Here is a 21,106-nt window from a genome sequence, read left to right on the forward strand (position 1 = left end):
CACTGTACCAGTACCTAGAGAATCTAGGGGGTCACAGCAATGACTGAACTAAGCGCTTTAAGAACTCTTGGGTGTAATCCATCTGGACCCGGAGCCTTGTTCATATTTACCCTCTTTAACTTCTCTTGGACCATATCTACAGTTAGCCAATTGAGTATATCACTGGATGTACTAACAGCCCCGGCGCCACAGAGATCAGCTCCTTTCTCTTATTTTGTATATACAGAGCTAAAAAACCTATTTAGTAACTCTGCCTTTTCCTTATCTTCAGTGACTACCCCCCCTTTACCATTATTTAGTGGCCCTACCTGCTCAGACCTAGGTTTTTTAGCATTTATATATTTAAAGAATTTTTGGGGATTTGTTTTGCTCTCTTTTGCTACTTGCTGTTCGTTTTGTATTTTTGCTAATTTTATCTCCTTTTTTACAGATTTTATTAAGCCCTTTGTAATCTTTAAAGGCTACAGCTGACCCCTCAGATTTGTATTTTTATATGCTCTCTTTTTGTCTTTTATTGCCCTTTTTACAGTAAGCCATGGGGGGGTTTAATTTTAGCCGTTTATACTTGTTATCTAAAGGGATACATTTTTTAGTGCAATTACTCAATGTGGATTTGAAGCTCTCCCATTTATCCTCAGTATTATTTTGTGACAGTACAGTAGCTGCTCCCAGTCTATGCCCTGAAATGCTGCCCTCAACCCAAGGAAATTAGCCTTTTTGAAATTCAGTGTCTTTGCTCTGCCTGACAGAGCTTTTTATAGTTTAGGGGGAATATAATTATATTGTGGTCACTATTAACTAGTGTTTCTCGAACAGTAACAAGCTCTGCATCATTATATATTACCAGATCCAACAGAGCATCGCCCCTAGAGGGAGCTTCTACAAACTGGCCCATAAAGTGGTCCTGCAGCAAGTTGAGGAATTTTCTCTCCTTTGCGGTTGAGCCAGAATCATGACCCCAGTCAATGTCTGGGAAGTTAAAATCTCCCATTATGACCACTGTACCAGCCTTTGCCTCCCGCTCGATTTGGTTATACAGTTGCGTTTCTATCTCTTTTGTGATGTTAGGGGGTCTATAGATTACACCAAGTATTATTTTTTCAGTGTTTATATCCCTTTGAACTTCCACCCATAAGGTTTCCACATCCCCACCATCCTCACACACAATTGCCTCTTTCACACTTGTCTGCAGATCACTCCTCGCATCCAGGCACACGCCACCACCTTTTCTATTGACCCGGTCTTTCCTAAATAGTGTAAAGCCCTCAATATTAACAGCCCAGTCATGCGAAGAGTCCAACCATGTCTCAGCCACACCAACTACATCTATGTGCTCTTCTAGTACTATAGCCTCCAGCTCCCCCATTTTTCTAGCTAGACTTTTGGCATTTGTGAAATACATTTTAAATTACTATTACCTATAAAGTGAATATCCGGGATTTTTTGGCTACCTTGGTTTATTTTTTGTATGTAACAGGTTCTTGTCACCAGCAGTTCTATTTTTCATAAATGCATAGTTATGCCCAGTCTTCTCCCTATTTTCCTCGCTAACCCCAGCCCCCACTAAATCCCCACTGTCCCCTTCTATAACCCACTCTCTATCTACACTATCTACCCCCTTATTAGTATGACCTCCCCCATCCCCCCAGATCCTAGTTTAAAAGCTTCTCCAGCTGTCTAATAATTTTTTTCTCCCAGGACAGTTGCACCCTCCCCATTAAGGTGCAGCCCGTCCCTACTGTAGAGCCTGTAACCGACCGAGAAGTCGGACCAGTTCTCCATGAACCCAAACTTGTACTTCCTGCACTAGCTTCTGAGCCACTTATTTAACTCCCTAAGCTCCCGTTGTCTTTTTGGTGATGCTCGTGGCACTGGTAGTATTATTGAAAACACTACCTTGGAGGTCCTGAACTTGAGCTTCTCACCTAGTTCCCTAAAATCGTTTCTAAGGACCTTCCATCTCCCACTGACTTTGTCATTGGTGCCAGTGTGTACCAAGACCGCCGGGTCTTCCCCAGCCCCACCCAGCAATCTGTCAATCCGATCCGCAATATGCCGAACCCGAGCACCCGGCAGACAACACACTGTTCGTCATGCACGGTCTCGGCGACAGATTTTACCACAATTATTCCTGACTCGATTTTTAACAGTGATATCTCCTGCTAATCTTGGGCTAATGCTGTCATTTCAGTCTTGTATGAAAGCCTGGAATGTCAGCTGCTACCAGTCAGGATATATCAACAGCTAAAGCAACCACCCCCTTCCACTTTTGCTCGAGCCCAGCTCCGGCAGAACAATTTTCTCACAGCCGGAGCTGAGCTCGATAGTTAAAGGGGTATTCTGGTTATATCAAGTTATCCCCTATCCACACGATAAGGGATAACTATTAGATTGGTGGGTCCCCCACCGATCACAAGAATGGAGCCCCCAAGAAATGAAGGCGTGGGTGCTTGTAAATGCGCATGGTCACTCCATAAATATCTATGGGAGTTCTGGAGATGAAAGCCAAGCGCCTTTTCTACCACCCGCTACGTTCCTTTCAGAGGGGGCTCCTCAGGGTTTGAGATCCTCATTCTCACGTTTGGTAAGACTCCCACCGATCTTTCCTGTGCATGGGGGATAACTTGATATAACTGGACTACCCCTTTAAGAGCTTAGAATGGAAATATGATTGACGGACCTAATGACTTCTTGTCACCAAACCCAAGATTTGTCTAATGTGACATTATTCTTCCATAAGGTTTTATAGATGGGAATGTATTATGAGGCTGACATAAATATCACAAGTGTACATGAAGGAGAGGTGCACTCGGCACTAGTTAATCTGTGTTCAAAGTCTGTTCCTATCATCCTAAATCATGTTTAAAAGGAATCTGCTCCTGAAAAGATCACCTTGTAATTATAAATGTTCTTTTCATTCCACGGCTCCCTCGGCTTCCTTTGCTCTTGACACATTCACCTACCACTGTTTCCCACCTGTCACTAATCACACAAACAGCATTATCTTCTGAACCATTAGGCATTCTGTAAATGCTTTATTTATTCCACAAGCCAGAAATAAAGTCTTCAAATATTAGAACACTATCAACGTATCAAATGACATCTCGAGAGAAGAAAGTGAATTTAAATGTGAACTACACACTGCCGAAGCAGAACGGAAAAGGCATGCAGAAATGTACAAAAAATATAGTGCATTAAACATAATATAATCATGAGGATGGTCATAGCAGCAGGAGACAAGTATGCCGGTTTTGTGGGGAGCAGTGACTTAATTTTATTATGTTAGTGAGGACAGAACTACTGTGATAAAGTGGGCAATAAGAATACAGGAAAGCCACCTGTTTCAAGGAAATGGTGGCAACCGAAGATTAGTGTGCTGGTTTTCTGGGGAGCAGTGACTTGATTTGATTATGTTAGTGATGGAGCAAAGAACTACTTGTGATGAAGCGTACAATAATAGAATACAATGTCACTACTTGTTTCAAGAATGGAGCATTAATTGAACACAATGTAACCACTAGTTTTAAATGAATGGTGACAGCAGGAAAAGGGTATGCTAGTTTTGCGTGGTGCAGTGACTTGAGTTGATTTTTTTTTAGTGAGGACAAAGTTACTTGTGATGAACTGGGCAATGATAGAGCATGATGTAACCACTAATTTCATGGGGATCATAACAGCAGCTTAGTGGTGAGCTGGTTTTGTGGGGAGCAGTGACTTGAATGTTTTAGTGAAACACAGAGCTACATGTGATGAAGAGGACAATGGTACTACACAATGTAACCACTAGTTTCATGTAAACGGTGACAGCAGCAGAAGTTTATGCTAGTTTTGTGCAGTGCAGTGACTTCAAGTGATTATTTTAGTGTGGAAAAAGGTACATTTGTGCAGAGGACAATAATAGGGCACAATGTAACCACTGGTTTAATGGAAAGAATACCAGCAGGATAAAGATGTGCTGTTTTGTGGGGAGCAGTGACTTGTTTATTTTAGTGAGACAAAGCTACATGTGATGAGAGCAATAATAGAACACAGAGGAACCACTCGTTTAATGGCAATGATGACAGCAGAAGTTTATGCCAGTTTTGTTGGGCACAGTGACTTAAGTTGACTATTGTAGTAAGGACAAAATTGTATGTGATGCAGTGGACAATGATGGAACACAATGAAGCACAACTTGTATTATGGGAATGGTGACAGCAGAATAGCTGTGTACTGGTTTTGTGGGATCATTGACTTGATTTGATTGTTTTAGTGAGATCCCTGCTCATAAGAGCTTACACTCTGCAGGAGAGAGGTCCCTGCTCATAAGAGCTTACACTCTAATGGATAGAGGTCCCTGCCCATAACAGCTTACACTCTACAGTAGAGAGGTCTCTGCCCATAAGAACTTACACTCTACAGGAAAGAGGCCCTGCCCAAAAGAGCTTACATTCTACAGAAGAAAGGACCTGCCAACACTGGCGTACATACAGGGGTCGCAGTTGCGACCGGGCCCGGCACTCCAGGGGGCCCGACCGCCTGTGGACCACTGGCCCTGCCGGCCCGCCCTGCAGTAGTGCTGTGTACCGAGTGCTCCTCGTTTCCGCACAGCCTGCTGCCCGCCCAGTGCTCGAGTCCTGTGGAAACGGAGTTCCAACAGTGTAATGCTGGGGCTCTGATCGGTTACCATGGCAGCCGGGACGCTACTGAAGTCCTGTCTGCCATGGCCAGTTACTCTGCAGCATTATACTTACATGCGCTGTGGCCGCCCGGTTGCTCCTTCTTGTAACTCAGAGGTCTGTGCGGCGCATTGCTATAAGCATAAGCAATGCGCCACACAGACCTGTGAGTTACAAAAAGAAGGAGCGCCGGGCGGCCACAGCACATGTTAGTATAATGCTGACTAACCGAGTAGCATCCTGGCTGCCATGGTAACCGATCGGAGCCCCAGCATTACACTGCTGGGACTCTGATCGGAACTGCTGCTGCCACCAATGATGGGGGGGGAGGGCACACTGCCCACCAATGATTTTAATACTGGGGAGGGCGCACTACCCACCAATGATTTTAATACCGGGGAGGGGGGGCAGGGCGCAGTGCCCACCAATGATTTTAATACCGGGGAGGGTGCACTCCCCACCAATAATTTTAATACCGAGGAGGGGGGGAGGATGCACTGCCCACCAATGATTTTAATACCGGGGAGGGGGGGAGGGCGCACTGCCCACCAATGATTTTAATACTGGGGAGGGTGCACGGCCCACCAATGATTTTAATACCGGGGAGGGCGCACTGCCCACCAATGATTTTAATTCCGGAGAGGGTGCACTGCCCACCAATGATTTTGATACCGGGGGAGGGTGCACTGGCCACCAATGTTTTTAATACCGGGGGGAGGGCGCACTGCCCACCAATGATTTTAATACCAGGGAGGGGGGGCGCACTGCCCACCAATGATTTTAATAGTGGGGAGGGTGCACTGGGGCTGATGGAGAGGCACTGGGGGCTGATGGAGAGGCACTGGGGGCTGAAGGAGAGGCACTGGGGGCTGGTGAGAGGCACTGGGAGCTGATGAGAGGCACCGGGGGCTGATGGAGAGGCACTGGGGGCTGGTGAGAGGCACTGGGGGCTGATGGAGAGGCACTGGGGGCTGGTGAGAGCCACTGGGGGCTGATGGAGAGGCACTGGGGGTTGATGGAGAGGCACTGGGGGCTGGAGAGAGGCTACTAGGGGCTGCTATGAGGCTACTGGGGGCTGCTATGAAGCTACTGGGGGCTGCTATGAGGCTACTGGGGGCTGATATATGGCTACTGGGGGCTGATATATGGCTACTGGGAGTTGCTATAAGGCTGCTGGGGGTTGCTATAAGGCTACTGGGGGCTGCTATGAGGCATGGGGCTCTTATCTAAAGGTCTGATTGGGGGTCATTCATATTGAGGTCTGAGCTGAGGTGTGATCTGAGGTCTTATTGTGGTCTTATTAACATTGGGGATCTTATTGGGGCTGTTAGCTGAGGTCTGATTAACATTGGGGGTTTGATTGGTGGTCTGACCTGAGGTGTAATGAAAAATATTTTTTTTCCGGAGCAGCTTGGAGAAAAAAGGCCTCACAGTCTCCCACACTCCTTCTGCCCGGCCAAGCCAGCCAGCACCCCTGAGGCCAAGCCAGCCAGCACCCCTGAGGCCAAGCCTGTCAGCACCCCTGAGGCCAAGCCAGCCAGCACCCCTGAGGCCAAGCCAGCCAGCACCCCTGAGTCTTCAGAACTGTAAGTAAATTATATATAAGGGGAGCTTATAATATGAAAGAGACAAATTATGTCCGAACAGACATATAGCGCAAATTCCAGTTTTTCTTTACGTTTTATGTTGCACTGAATTTTCTGCGAAATATATATACACTGCTCAAAAAAATAAAGGGAACACTTAAACAACAAAATGTAACTCCAAGTCAATCACACTTCTGTGAAATCAAACTGTCCACTTAGGAAGCAACACTGAGTGACAATCAATTTCACATGCTGTTGTGCAAATGGGATAGACAACAGGTGGAAATTATAGGCAATTAGCAAGACACCCCCAATAAAGGAGTGGTTCAGACCATTTCTCAGTTCCTATGCTTCCTGGCAGATGTTTTGGTCACTTTTGAATGCTGGCGGTGCTTTCACTCTAGTGGTAGCATGAGATGGAGTCTACAACCCACACAAGTGGCTCAGGTAGTGCAGCTTATCCAGGATGGCACATCAATGCGAGCTGTGGCAAGAAGGTTGGTTTGCTGTGTCTGTCAGCGTAGTGTCCAGAGCATGGAGGCGCTACCAGGAGACAGGCCAGTACATCAGGAGACGTGGAGGAGGCCGTAGGAGGGCAACAACCCAGCAGCAGGACCGCTACCTCCGCCTTTGTGCAAGGAGGAACAGGAGGAGCACTGCCAGAGCCCTGCAAAATGACCTCCAGCAGGCCACAAATGTGCATGTGTCTGCTCAAACGGTCAGAAACAGACTCCATGAGGGTGATATGAGGGCCCGACGTCCACAGGTGGGGGTTGTGCTTACAGCCCAACACCGTGCAGGACGTTTGGCATTTGCCAGAGAACACCAAGATTGGCAAATTCGCCACTGGCGCCCTGTGCTCTTCACAGATGAAAGCAGGTTCACACTGAGCACATGTGACAGACATGACAGAGTCTGAAGACGCCGTGGAGAACGTTCTGCTGCCTGAAACATCCTCCAGCATGACCGGTTTGGCATTGGGTCAGTAATGCTGTGGGGTGGCATTTCTTTGGAGGGCCGCACAGCCCTCCATGTGCTCGCCAGAGGTAGCCTGACTGCCATTAGGTACCGAGATGAGATCCTCAGACCCCTTGTGAGACCATATGGTGCGGTTGGCCCCGGGTTCCTCCTAATGCAAGACAATGCTAAACCTCATGTGGCTGAAGTGTGTCAGCAGTTCCTGCAAGACGAAGGCATTGATGCTATGGACTGGCCCGACCGTTCCCCAGACCTGAATCCAATTGAGCACATCTGGGACATCATGTCTCGCTCTATCCACCAACGTCACGTTGCACCACAGACTGTCCAGGAGTTGGCAGATCCTTTAGTCCAGGTCTGGGAGGAAAGCCCTCAGGAGACCGTCCGTCACCTCATCAGGAGCATGCACATGCGTTGTAGGGAGGTCATACAGGCACGTGGAGGCCACACACACTACTGAGCCTAATTTTGACTTGTTTTAAGGACATTACATCAAAGTTGGATCAGCCTGTAGTGTGTTTTTCCACTTTAATTTTGAGTGTGACTCCAAATCCAGACCTCCATGGGTTGAAAAATTTGATTTCCATTTTTAAATTTTTGTGTGATTTTGTTGTCAGCACATTCAACTATGTTATAAAAATGGATAGACCAGGCACTCAATATATGTTGCTAAAATGAGATATTTATTTACACACTGGTAAAAGTTAATAAAATTCAATTGAACAAACTGTGACAATATAATAACACTCGCAATAAATATAGCAGCAACAATATGTCAGTGCAGCACATGTGGCATAAGACAAAATAAGTGATAAAGCGCATTCAAATGATGTTGGGATCCAAAATATATAACTCTGGAGTTGAGTTAATCACCATGGTAACATAGATGATTCCTTATGGAAAGATAGCAGCATAGATAGTTCCTTCTGGGGAAATAAATAGTTCCTTCTGGGAAAATAACAGCACAGGTGGTAACATAGATGATTCCTTATGGAAAGATAGCAGCATAGATAGTTCCTTCTGGGGAAATAAATAGTTCCTTCTGGGAAAATAACAGCACAGATTTTTTCAGCATGCCAGTACAAGGTTCGTCCCTTGTACTGGCATGCTGAAAAAATCTTCCCTAGAATCTTCCGTAGGACCCGAACAGACGTCTGAAGCAAAGCTCCACAAGCTCCGTAAGCACCGCATGTGAGTCGACCAAGTACGCTGACGAGACTGGATTCAGAGTCAGCTACCACGGACTTGTTCACCGATCGGGGAGGTAATATCCCGGAGAAACAAAGCGACTAGACCAAGGTAATATTGCGCAGGTGAGTGGGACGCCACCACGAGCGCTCATCTTTCTGTACCTGAGGTCAGTTTGCAAAAACCGAAAGGATCGGTGACCTATTAACTTTTTCAACAGCTTTATGTGCTAGGAGCAGAATTGTCTTTATGAAAATTTCCTGAATTGAGTGACTATTACGATTCTTTATAAAGAACCACCTGTGCTGTTATTTTCCCAGAAGGAACTATTTATTTCCCCAGAAGGAACTATCTATGCTGCTATCTTTCCATAAGGAATCATCTATGTTACCATGGTGATTAACTCAACTCCAGAGTTATATATTTTGGATCCCAACATCATTTGAATGCGCTTTATCACTTATTTTGTCTTATGCCACATGTGCTGCACTGACATATTGTTGCTGCTATATTTATTGCGAGTGTTATTATATTGTCACAGTTTGTTCAATTGAATTTTATTAACTTTTACCAGTGTGTAAATAAATATCTCATTTTAGCAACATATATTGAGTGCCTGGTCTATCCATTTTTATAATATATTACTTGCTCGTGGCTGGGTGTGCCACCTAGACCAAGAGCACCTACTCCATCTTGTCCAGCTGAAGCGATCCACAGATAATTTATTGCTAATTTACATTCAACTATGTAAAGAACAAAGTATTTCAGAAGAATATTTAATTAACTCAGATCTAGGATGTGTTATTTTTGTGTTCCCTTTATTTTTTTGAGCAGTGTATATATTTTTTTTGTGGGGGGGGGGGTTTCGGGGTAGCAGTGGATCTTGGGTGAGTTCCCACGCTTTTTTTCGCAGGACTTGACCCCTGCGCCGACCCTTTATTATACTTACCCTCCCCTTTAATATACTTACCCTCCCCTCCCCGGCCGGCGCTTCACTGCCATGAGCGCGTACAGGTGACAGTGCAGTGGCGGCTGGGAAGACAGGAAGAGGAGCGGAGCGCGACTTCTGCCGGAGGCCCGAAGAGGAAGAGTAGCCCCGCAGTGCAGAACAGGTAAGTATTGGGGCCTGGGGGAATGGGGATCACTCTGGGCTGCCGCCGCTGATTGATCTGATCCGATGGGGGCTGAGTGGGGGTCTGATGGGGGTCTTTGGGCTGATCTGAGGTCTGATGGGGACTGACTGGGGGACCTGGGCATCTTTGGGCTAATCTGTCACCGCCAGCTCTCTGAGAAGGTCTGACAGACGTTCTTCTGTACCTCTTGCATGATGTTCTTTGTTTTGGTTTCACTTTCTCATCTCCTTTCCTTCTCCCAGCTGTCATCTATTTACACTGATTGCCTCCCTTTATATTCCCTCCCATACTGCCTCACTTTGCGGTTTATACTTCTTCCTGGATGAGTTGTTCACTGCTGGATGCTCCTTCTCCTGATTCCTCAGATAAGTCTGTTTCCATTATTTGTGTTTACTTGCTGGCTTGATTGTAGGTGACCCTGACTCCGTCCGTATTAAGTGCAGGGAGCAGGTGGTCGTGTCCCCTCACTATTATAGGGTTTTCAGGTGTCAGATAGTATAAGGTACGTGGACATGCAATCCTCTACCATAAAGATCTTTGCATGGGCTTAGCAGTCAGGGAGAGCTCTAGGGGTTTTATAGGGCTCACCCATATGCTCCTTAGTTTGGGATCAAGCCAGTCGGATGTTTAGTGGGGGTCTGATGGCGGTCTTTGCGCGGATTTGAGGTCTGATGGGGGCTGAGTGGGGGTCTGATGGGGGTCTTTGGGCTGATCTGAGGTCTGATGGGGGCTGAGTGGGGGTCTGATGATGATGGGGGGTCTTTGGGCTGATCTGAGGTCTGATGGGGGCTTAGTGGGGATCTGATGGGGGTCTTTGGGTTGATCTGAGGTCTGATGGGGGCTGAGTGGGGGTCTGATGATGATGGGGGGTCTTTGGGCTGATCTGAGGTCTGATGGGGGCTGAGTGGGGGTCTTTGGGCTGATCTGAGGTCTGATGGGGGCTGAGTGGGGGTCTTTGGGCTGATCTCAGGTCTGATAGGGGCTGAGTGGGGGTCTGATGGGGGTCTTTGGGCTGATCTGAGGTCTGATGGGGGCTGAGTTGGCTGATATGAGGTCTCTATACAGTAGACTGAGGCCAGCAGCAGCCATTTTAGATTGCAGATTACAGCCACTCTGCAGCTGTGGATCTAATCTGACTGAAATGGCTGCTGCTGACCTCAGTCTCTCTGCCACTGCTGCTCTTAGGGTGGCCAGACGTCCGGTTTTTAGACTCCTGGTCCGGCGCAAGGCCATGACAGAAGTCCCCCTTTTTTTGTTGTTATGGATGATGGGACGGCGGGTCCGGCTCAGGCATGGTCACTTTAAGTACCAATGGCAGGGGCAGGGCCTGGCAGCATGTCCGGATCACACTGCACGCTTTCTCCCCACCACATCTCAAAACTTGCCCAGTAGTCTTGACTCTATACTACAGTCACTCACCACACCTCGCCTCATTCTCTCTCTCTCTGTGCCAGACATTTCTGCCAGCCTGAGACAGGCCCAGGAGCAGCACTCATTCAGCCAGCCAGAGCCCACACTGAGCCCAGCCAGCCTCCAGCCAGGGCCGGACTGGGACAAAAAATAGGCCCGGGCATTTTTGACTGAGCAGCCCAATCACATGACCCCCAACAGGCCCCACCCCCTTGCAGTCTAGGGGCGGAACCAAACCCGGAAGCACAATTGAGGGGCAGGGCCAGACACCAGTAAGATAGGAAGGCTTCAGCCAACACACAAGCTTTGCAACAACCAACATACAGATCTTGCAACAATATAGGAAGCTACAGAAAAGTCTTATAATATCCTCAGTGGATCTCAACTTCCCCATCCTCCACACCCTGTACAGGTCAGTGCCCCCGAAATAGCACTCACAGTTCTCCAGCAACTCTGGCAAATACCACCTTTTCCGTACAGGGTGGGTTTACATCTGCGTTATGCCATTCCGTTATAGGTTCCGTTCCAAACGGAATATAACGGAATGGCCAGATGGAATGCAAAACGGAAGCCTTTAAGAGGCATTCCGTTTTGCTCTGTCCTAATAGAAGTTTATGAGAAAGCATAACGGATCAGTCTGGGTCCCCTTATGCAAGACGGAAAACAAAGTCCTGTTGACAGGACTTTGTTTTCCGTCTTGCATAACAGGAACCAGATGGATCCGTTTTGATTCCCATAGACTTTTAAGAGGACGGAAAGCAAACTGAAAGCCTCTTGCAGAGTCTGCACTGTAGAAGAGAGAGATAGCAGTGGCTGTGAAGGGAAAAGTTCCAGAACACATAATGACAGCCCCAGAGCCTTTCTGCTGCCTGACCAACTGTATGCTGCCACAGCGCCAGCCTGCAGGACATCAGAGAGGCCTGGGGTCCACATTATAGCACCACTACATTTACTTATTATCAAAAAGCATCATACATAACCAAGCAAAAGCCAGAATATAATAAAAGACAAAAACATTAAACTACATTTATAATAAAACAATTTACTTACAAAAGAAGCTATTCAGTCGTCTGCTGTGCCGTCCTCTGCTTGCTTCCACTGATTATTTGCCCTCCTTTCTGTCTCTCCTCAGTGCGCAGGCGCAGTGTTATGGGGGATCTGTGGATGACAGTATGACACACTGTTTTGGGGGACCTGTGGATGACACACTGTTATGGGGGCATCTGTGGATGACGCACTGTTATGGGGGACCTGTAGATGACACACTGTTATGGGGGATCTGTGCATGACACACTGTTATGGGGGATCTGTGGATTGCACACTGTTATGGGGGACCTGTGGATGACACACTGTTATGGGGGACCTGTGGATGACACACTGTTATGGGGGACCTGTGGATGACACACTGTTATGGGGGCATCTGTGGATGACGCACTGTTATGGGGGACCTGTGGATGACACACTGTTATGGGGGACCTGTGGATGACACACTGTTATGGGGGACCTGTGGATGACACACTGTTATGGGGGACCTGTGGATGACACACTGTTATGGGGGACCTGTGGATGACACACTGTTATGGGGGACCTGTGGATGACACACTGTTATGGGGGACCTGTGGATGACACACTGTTATGGGCATCAGTGGATGACACACGGTTAGGGGGCATCTGTGGATGACACTGTTATGGGGGCATCTGTGGATGACGCACTGTTATGGGGGATCTGTGGATGACACTATTATGGGGGCATCTGTGGATGATGCACTGTTATGGGGGCATCTGTGAATGACACTATTATGGGGGCATCAGTGGATGACGCACTGTTATGGGCATCTGTGGAGGACACTCCAGTGTTATGGGCATCAGTGGATGACACACAGTTATGGGGGCATCTGTGGATGATGCACTGTTATTAACAGTGTGTCATCCACAGACCACCCCCCATAACAGTGTCATCCACAGATATCCCCTTAATAGACTGTTAAGGGGATATCTGTGGATTGCATGGCACTGTTATGGCGGCATCTGTGGATGACACTGTTATGGGTGGCCGGGGGGATCTGTGGATGACACACATATATGGCAGCGCAAGCATCTTGTGCAATATATATGTGTCATCATCCACATCATCCACAGATATCTCCCCCCCCCATAACAGTGTCCCTCCCTATTGTAAGACAGACCCCACCGTTCCTTATGTAAGTGAGCTATTGAGCTTGTAAATAAACTTGTGCCAAGTATATGAGTAGTTAGTAACTACTCATATACTTTGCACAAGTTTATTTACAAGCTCAATTGCTCACTTACATAAGTTACTATCTAATAATCTATCACTATCACTAACTTACTGCCTGGGACAGTCAGGACTCCGATTGTATTCACAAGTACAAGTTCAATTCACAGTTTTTCTTTTTCACAGACAGTAGTCAGTGCTGCAGTGCACAAAAGACTGTCATTCACGGCTCACCACATCCATTCACTGTGGGCATGGGCAGGCGGCAGCCACAGCCAGTTGGGCACTACTGGGGCGGGCAGGCAGAAGCTGGTGGCTCCAGTCCCGCTCTTCAACATTCAAACTAGGCGGCCGGCGGCAGCGTAACGTGACGTACGCGCATGCTCCTCCCACTTTATTAATGAAGGCGGAGCAGGCGCGTGATGTCGGAGTGAGTGATGTTACGCTGCCGGACGCCGGGAGATGGAGTGACGGAGGCGGAGCACAGGAGGCGGAGCAGTGGGGGTGGACTGTCTCTACTCTACAGACTCAGACAGTCAGTATGTGTCTTCTTTGTGTCACTCATGATTAAGGCTATGCGGCCGGGGCTGGCAGGCGGCAGAGCAGGAGGCGGAGCACAGGGGTGTGATTAGGCCATACCCGGCACACCCACTTGAGCCCTGAGGCGGCCCCCCTGAGGCGGCCCGGCCCACCGGGCAAATGCCCGGTCTGCCCTATGGCCAGTCCGGCCCTGCCTCCAGCATTCAGCCTTGCCAGTTGCCACTGACTTTCAGCAGGTCGATTCAGCAGCTTTCAGCCTGAGCAAGCTCAGGTAAGAGTTTTTTTCTGGCCTTGGTATGTTCTGTATATTATTATATGTGAGCTGGCCTGGTATAAGTTATACATCTTCTGGTATATTAAGATGTATAACTTATACCAGCTGTACATATATAATTATATACAGGAGATGCCCAGGTTATACCAGCATGCACCGTATCACTATATACAAGATGTATAAATTATACCAGCTGTACCTATATAATTATATACAGGAGATACCCAGGTTATATCATCATTTGGTCCACTATTCCACTATATACAAGATGTTATACCGTATATCATCCTCTTGTATGTGTATAATATATATATATACATACATACATACATACACACGCGCTCGCAGAGGGGGGGTGAAGTCAGGTTGGGCGCGGCGATGGGGCCCCATGGATCAGTTTCGCACCGGGGCCCCATGGCTTGTGTGTACGCCACTGCCTGCCAATAAGAACTTACACTCTACAGGAGAGGTCCCTGTCCATAACAGCCACTAATCTGCTTCCTATTGGAATAATTCCGGGGTAGTTGGTATGTCAGAGACACCAGTGCAAAGCACCAGAGAAACAGGCAAAAAACATAAACAGGACCATGCTGGGGTCAGGCAGACAGAGTACATCCAAATCCAAGGACAGTCCAGGGCCAGGGTAGATGGAACTAGGTCAGAACACAGCCAGACGGACAGATCAGGATCACAGGCACAGGTCAGATGACAGACAGACTGGAGGCAGAAACAGACAAACAGATTATAGCTCTAGTATATGCTCCAGCAGGCAAGAGTGACCTGGCAGACCTACTAAGACCAAATGCATATCTAACAGGTGGGACACACAGCCCAACATACAGTATATGGCTCTGCTAATCAGCACCACATAGCTTAGCACCTTTACCCAGAGTAAAGGTGCATTCACACAACTGTATTTTTGGTCCGCATCTGATACGCAATTTTTGTGGATCAGACATAGACCCATTCATTTCTATTGGGCCACAAAAAATGCAGTGGAAAACAATAGAACATGTCCTATTCTTGTCCGTTTTGCAGACAACAATAGGAGGTTTTTTTTTATGGTGCTCGTAAAAAGTGCGAGATCACCACTGACCGCATCTGCATTTTCGCAGATCCACAATTTGCAGGCTGCAAAATGGATACGGACGTGTGAATTTCCCCTAAGAGGGAGTTATGTATAAACCTTAATTCACACACACAAAGGAGAAGTGCAACATTTACCACATTTAGCTATATCTGAAAGGTGCTGTTCACATTGCGTTTTTTTTCCAGAGAGATTTCAGTGCTGGTGTCTGCGCCAAAAGCCCACAGCAAGAGATGCTGTGTGAACATCGCCTAAATCTGTTTTTCACAGATTTGTGACTGCTTGGGTTAGTTTGACCACATGATCGACCACATATACCATCGAGGGTAAAGTCTAGGAGAAAGGGGCAATAAATTAGCATTTATTAGTTCCATAAGGTGAGGCAACTGTAATTTTGAATTCTTCAAAAAAATTAAGATGCCATCTGCATACATACTTATTTTGTCAGATGTCCCCTTCATGCCAAAACCTTTAATCCTTTCATCTGATCTAATTTTAGCTGCCAACGGTTCTATAAATAATGCAAACAGCAAAGGGGAAAGAGGACATCCCTGTCTTGTTCCTCTATGCAAGTCTATTTGCTCAGACCATACCCCATTTATGTTAATTCTAGCTTTGGGATGATTATATAAATTTTGGACCCACTTAATAAAGTATTGGCCCAAATTCATCCTATACATTATTTTCCAGAGGTATTCCCACTCCACCCTGTCAAACGCTTTCTCGGCGTCTAATGACAGGATGGAGTGGGAGCCTCCCCTGCCTGCATATTCAAAAAAACTCTATGTACTGTATACTAGATTGTACTAATCTCTTGGGTATAAACCCAGTCTGATCTGGGTGAATTAACCTGTCAATAACTCTCTTTAATCTATTAGCAAATATTTTTGCACAGATTTTATAATCTGTATTTAACAGAGAGATCGTGCGATATGCCCCGATCTCTCTTTCATCCTTACCCTTTTTCAGAATAAGTGTAATATCAGCTTCAGATAAAGATGGAGGGAGTTCACCAGTCTGATTGGTTTTATTTAAGACCTGTAACAGCATTGGCAAGATTTTAACTCCATACTGCCGATAAATCTTAAACGGGAGTCCGTCAGTCCATGGGGAAGAATTTCCCCGAATAGTCTTGATAGCCTCAAATACTTTCTTTTAAATCTATAGGTCGGTTTAGTATTTTACATTCCTCCTCTGTTAATTTAGGAAGGTTAATGTTCTCTAAGAACATTTCAACATCTCCATCCTGCTGATTTTTATTGTTTGTATATAAGGTTTTATAATACTTAACGAACTCCCGCTCAATCTCCTCCGGACATGCAGTAACCACCCCATTGTCCAATCTAATATTTTTTATTCTATTTATACTTTTTTGGTTTTGGATCAAGGATGATAAAAGGTTTCCTGGTTTCCCTGCTTGGGAAAAATGTTTAGCTCCTGTATAGAAGACCCTCTGTTGTGCTTTTTCTGATAAAGAACCATAAGTTTTTATACTCCAACCTCGCTTCTTCAAACTGTAATTGTACAGCTGAGTTCGTGTTATTAAGCATCTCTCCCTGTAAGGATCGAACCCTTCTATCTAGGGCTAGTTCTGCCGCATATTATTATTTTTTCCTATTTATTTTGGCCATATATGCTCCACGCAAAAACTCTTTAAAAGAGTCCCATACAAAATGCATAGGTGCGGATGGAGCATTTAATAGCCAAAATTCTTGAATCTCCTTTGTTATACTTTCCTGATCCTTAACCAGCTTGATCCAATGGGGATTTAGTCTAAAACGTCTTGTTTTCTTCTTATCAAACCCCATTTCCGTTGTTACTACTATTGGATAGTGATCTGAAATCGTATGTGTTTCATACTTCATTTTTATTACCAAATCCAAAAAAATTTATGTTAGCAAGAGCAAGGTCTATTCTAGACATCACTGTATTCGCCCGGCTAAAACAAGAGAATATTCTTTTATCTCCATACAGATATTGCCAAATGTCTGTCAATGCCATTTCCCGGCAGACTCTTCTTAGCAATGTTAGTTTATCTTTATTTACTTTATGCACATGATGAATAGAAAATCTATCTTTCTCTAGGTTCATTACATCATTAAAGTCCCCGGTAACCAGGACCGGGCACCTTGCTCTAGAGCCAATAAAGTCCGCCAGGTATGACATGGCACACATAGAGAAAGGTGGAGGGATATACACAAATGCCACTATGCAAACAGTGCCGTTCAACTGACAATGCAAAAAAAACAAATCTACCTTTTCTATCAACTCTATGAGCAATTGGAATATAATCCACACTCTTGTGGACGTAAACACTGACACCCCGGGAATAGGCCAAGAAGCAAGCATGGTAGTCATATTTTGCCCATTTCCTTCTCGCAATACTAATATTCTCATATATAAGATTAAAATGAGGATTAAATTGTTGGCTAAATAACCCCAAAATATTTTGAAGGGGCTGTTTATCATTATTACATTTTTCACATATGACTCCCATTAGGTTAAAAAGAAAAAAGAAGCCATAACCACCCTTACCAAGTCCCCGATGCTGCCATTCCGAAGTTGGTCCTCCCCACATCCTGGTCCCAGGAAACACCTAAAGATACCTGCTCATTCATTTAGTGACCACACTGATGACCCACCACTGACTGTGATTGGCTGAGTGGGCCCTTCCTGGCCTTTTTTGCATGTCCAGCCGGGACCAGGAAATGAAAATCTAAACAATTTTCTGTCCTTTCTTGAGTGTATATGTTGGCTGCAGGATCCAGCTGGGAATAGGCCACAAATCCCTCTATCAAAGTCACAATGCAAAATGTTACCGGATCTGCGCCAATTCTCTCTTCAGCGGTCTCTACGACGTAAGTATATCCCTTCTCCGTGAAGCCAACTCCTTCTCCTGATCTCTTTTCACAGTGTAATCCTCCTTCCAGTTTTTGTTCTTTCAACGGGTCACCATCAACAGCAGCATAATATCTCCGTGCCGAATCCTCGATAAGAAAAATATATAGTGAAAGTCCCCAACTATAGATGAGCGAATAATTAAAAAATTAGATTCAGCTGCTTCTCCGAATTTTCCCAAAAAATGTAGCTTTGTGACAAATTACTTCATCACGAAGCAGCAATTGCACCGCTTCCCATCATTGTACCCTTCAGATGCCGCGTTCATACATGATCGCGGCATCTGATATAAATAACAGAATGTAAAAAAATATATAATAATCGTCCTTGATCCATTTGCGGCCGCTGCAATCTTGCTTGAAGATCTGGTGCAAAATCTTGAATGGCCTGTGAAGACATCATCACACTGGCCACCATAGTGACCTCATACATCACCAAGAAGGAGCAGGCGGCCTGTAGCGAGCAAAAGGATCAGATAAGTATGATTTTATTTTATTTTATTATACACTATTTCAGGTTAAATTGATTCGCTACCGTGAAGCACAAGGAAATTCGTCCCCGTTCGAATCTAATTTATCCTGAAATTCGGATCAAATTCCACTTTCTGGACTTCGATTCACTCAACACTATCCGCAACATATGATATAACAAGGACACTTTATTCACTTACAGGATAAAACTTTGTCAACAGCATATAAAATGAATCATCACCAAAAGTCCAGATATGCCCGACCTGGGTTTTGCTCCAGCTTCTTCAGGAGAAAAGGAAGGTTTGCCCCGGTAACATTTTGAATTGGGATCAGGAAATGGTAAACAGCGGTGACTGGAGCAGGCTTTATAATGGAACCCGCGAGGGATCGTTAAGGGTGAATATGGCTTATTTTATATTTTCAAACAACTGTGGGCCATACGTATATAAGAAAAAGGATTTACAATAAAAATCACACACCCATAGAGTAAAAAAAAACAACATTTTCCTGACTCTGAAATTCTGTTTTATCATCTCCCATTCAAACCTCCAAGATATTTCGAATTACTGCTGGCTAATATCACGCTTTGTTTACTTTTATTTACCGTACAAACGATTTACGCTGTTAACGCCTCATCTTAATAATTGCAAAGGGGCCGGCAAGACCGGATGGGAAAATATTCCAGCAGTCTCAGGTTATTCCGTGCAATACACTACTGGGTCCTATGCCTCTTAGCTGCCCATGAGTAAAGGCTGGCAAGTGCTGACTGTAACATTTCCATTGTACGGTTTATGCTAAATAGGCATATCTTAATTGCATTAGTCAAAATAATTAGCTAATATATTTTTGCATAATGACGAGGTAAGCAAATATCACTATAGCTCAGTGCTTCGTGGCTGAGTAAATTTGAAAAATTAATAGACTCCCAATTTTCTAATTATCAGCTTGTATTCAAAACCCAAACAATGAAATGCTCCAGCGTGCAACCGGGGCTTCTGAAAATCCGTTTGCAGTAAGAAAAACTTCTACGCACCTGTGTTTGTTTTTTTGTCCATTTTTTTTCCCCTTCTCGAAATTCGAAAACCTTCATCTGTAATCTTTCTCGAAAAAACAGACGATCGCCTTCACTTATTGCCGTTGACACAGTGGGGAGGTTATTATAACGTAATTAGACACAATGGATAATTAGAAGACGACTAATAGTAAAAAGAAAGATTATTCCGTTCGTCGAAAATGATATGAAAAGGTGTCCTTAATCCCCCAAATAGAAATTTTAATGGTTTAACCTTTTTAATTATGGATTTTTAAGCGCTGTTGATTTAGACCAGAACGCAAACAAACATTTGGCATATAAAGATGCTACAGGCTGCGGGGAATTAATGAACATTTAAATCCGTACGACTAATTGTATCATTGCGTGCGTGGTAATAAAAAAAGAAAAAAAAAGAAAAAAGAAAAAAAAAAAAGATGCTGTCTAATGGGGACGATCAGATGACAACTGAATTAAAGGGGCTGTTCAATGCAGGCAACTTATCTCCTTTCCACAGAATAGGGGTTTGTCTGATCGGCGTGGGTCCAACTGCTGTGGTCTCCACCGATCATGGGAACCAGGGAACATGCTCCCCGTTTGAATGGAGTGGCAAAGACACACCGCTTCATTCAAATCTATGGAACTGTTAGAGATAGCCGAGTACAAGGGCTTGGCTATATCCGCATCGTGACACCCCCCCAGGGCCAATAGGGTCCAAAGTTTTTAGGGATGCTGAGTGGTGATGCAGCCTTATTAGTTCTGTGTGTCACAGTGCTCCTACCTGGATATCGTCACTCCTCAGGGTTATGCTCTGTAGCAATAAAGGGGAGAGTGATAGTTGGTGGAGTAAGAGTTCAGACTTTATAAAGTTCAACGGCTTTACTTGAATAAACTTGCATCAAGACAATAAGAGGTCTCTCTCTTGGTTCCAGCAGGTTTTAGGGCAAACTGGCAGGCAAACTTGTATACCTTGCTTTATCTTTCTCTGCTGCGAAAATCTCTGGCTTCAGTCTGGTTACTGGACGTTCTGGTACCTTTTGAGTGGGGTGCATTTGGCTGTTGACCTTCTTGTAATAATCTGTCTATAAACTGTCATGGTGCTCAATGAGCTGCTTCCCTTGGAAGACTCCTGCTGCAAAATTGGGGCCATTCCCCTCACTGCGCCATCTTGACTCATCTGCTTCCACCACTAGACTCGACTAGACTTTAGAATGAATCAAGCTTCATGCAACCTTCCCCTTGGTAGGAAGCAGGACTAGCCCACTTATGCCCAACAGGGGGGAGAATAGAATAGTAAGTTCCATTCTATCTAAAGATCTGTCTCTGCCAAATACACTGCCACGTGCTGGCTAACCAGGCACAGTACATGAAATACAATACATAACAGTTGCATAGCAATATTAGGAATGCACAGTGTAGGAGGACCTGGAATAAATACACAGATGACATTACTAGCCATTAGAGACAGTAGCCTGGTGTAGGAATGGTAGTCCCTGCTCTGGGGTACTACATATCCGGCAGCCCCATTGAGCTGAATGGAGTGGTAGCGTGCATGCATGACTGCCATTCAAATGGGACAGACTACAAAGTTGATGACCTATTCCATCAATATCAGATA

This window comes from Bufo bufo, chromosome 2, assembly GCF_905171765.1.
Source record: "Bufo bufo chromosome 2, aBufBuf1.1, whole genome shotgun sequence".
Taxonomy (NCBI): domain Eukaryota; kingdom Metazoa; phylum Chordata; class Amphibia; order Anura; family Bufonidae; genus Bufo; species Bufo bufo.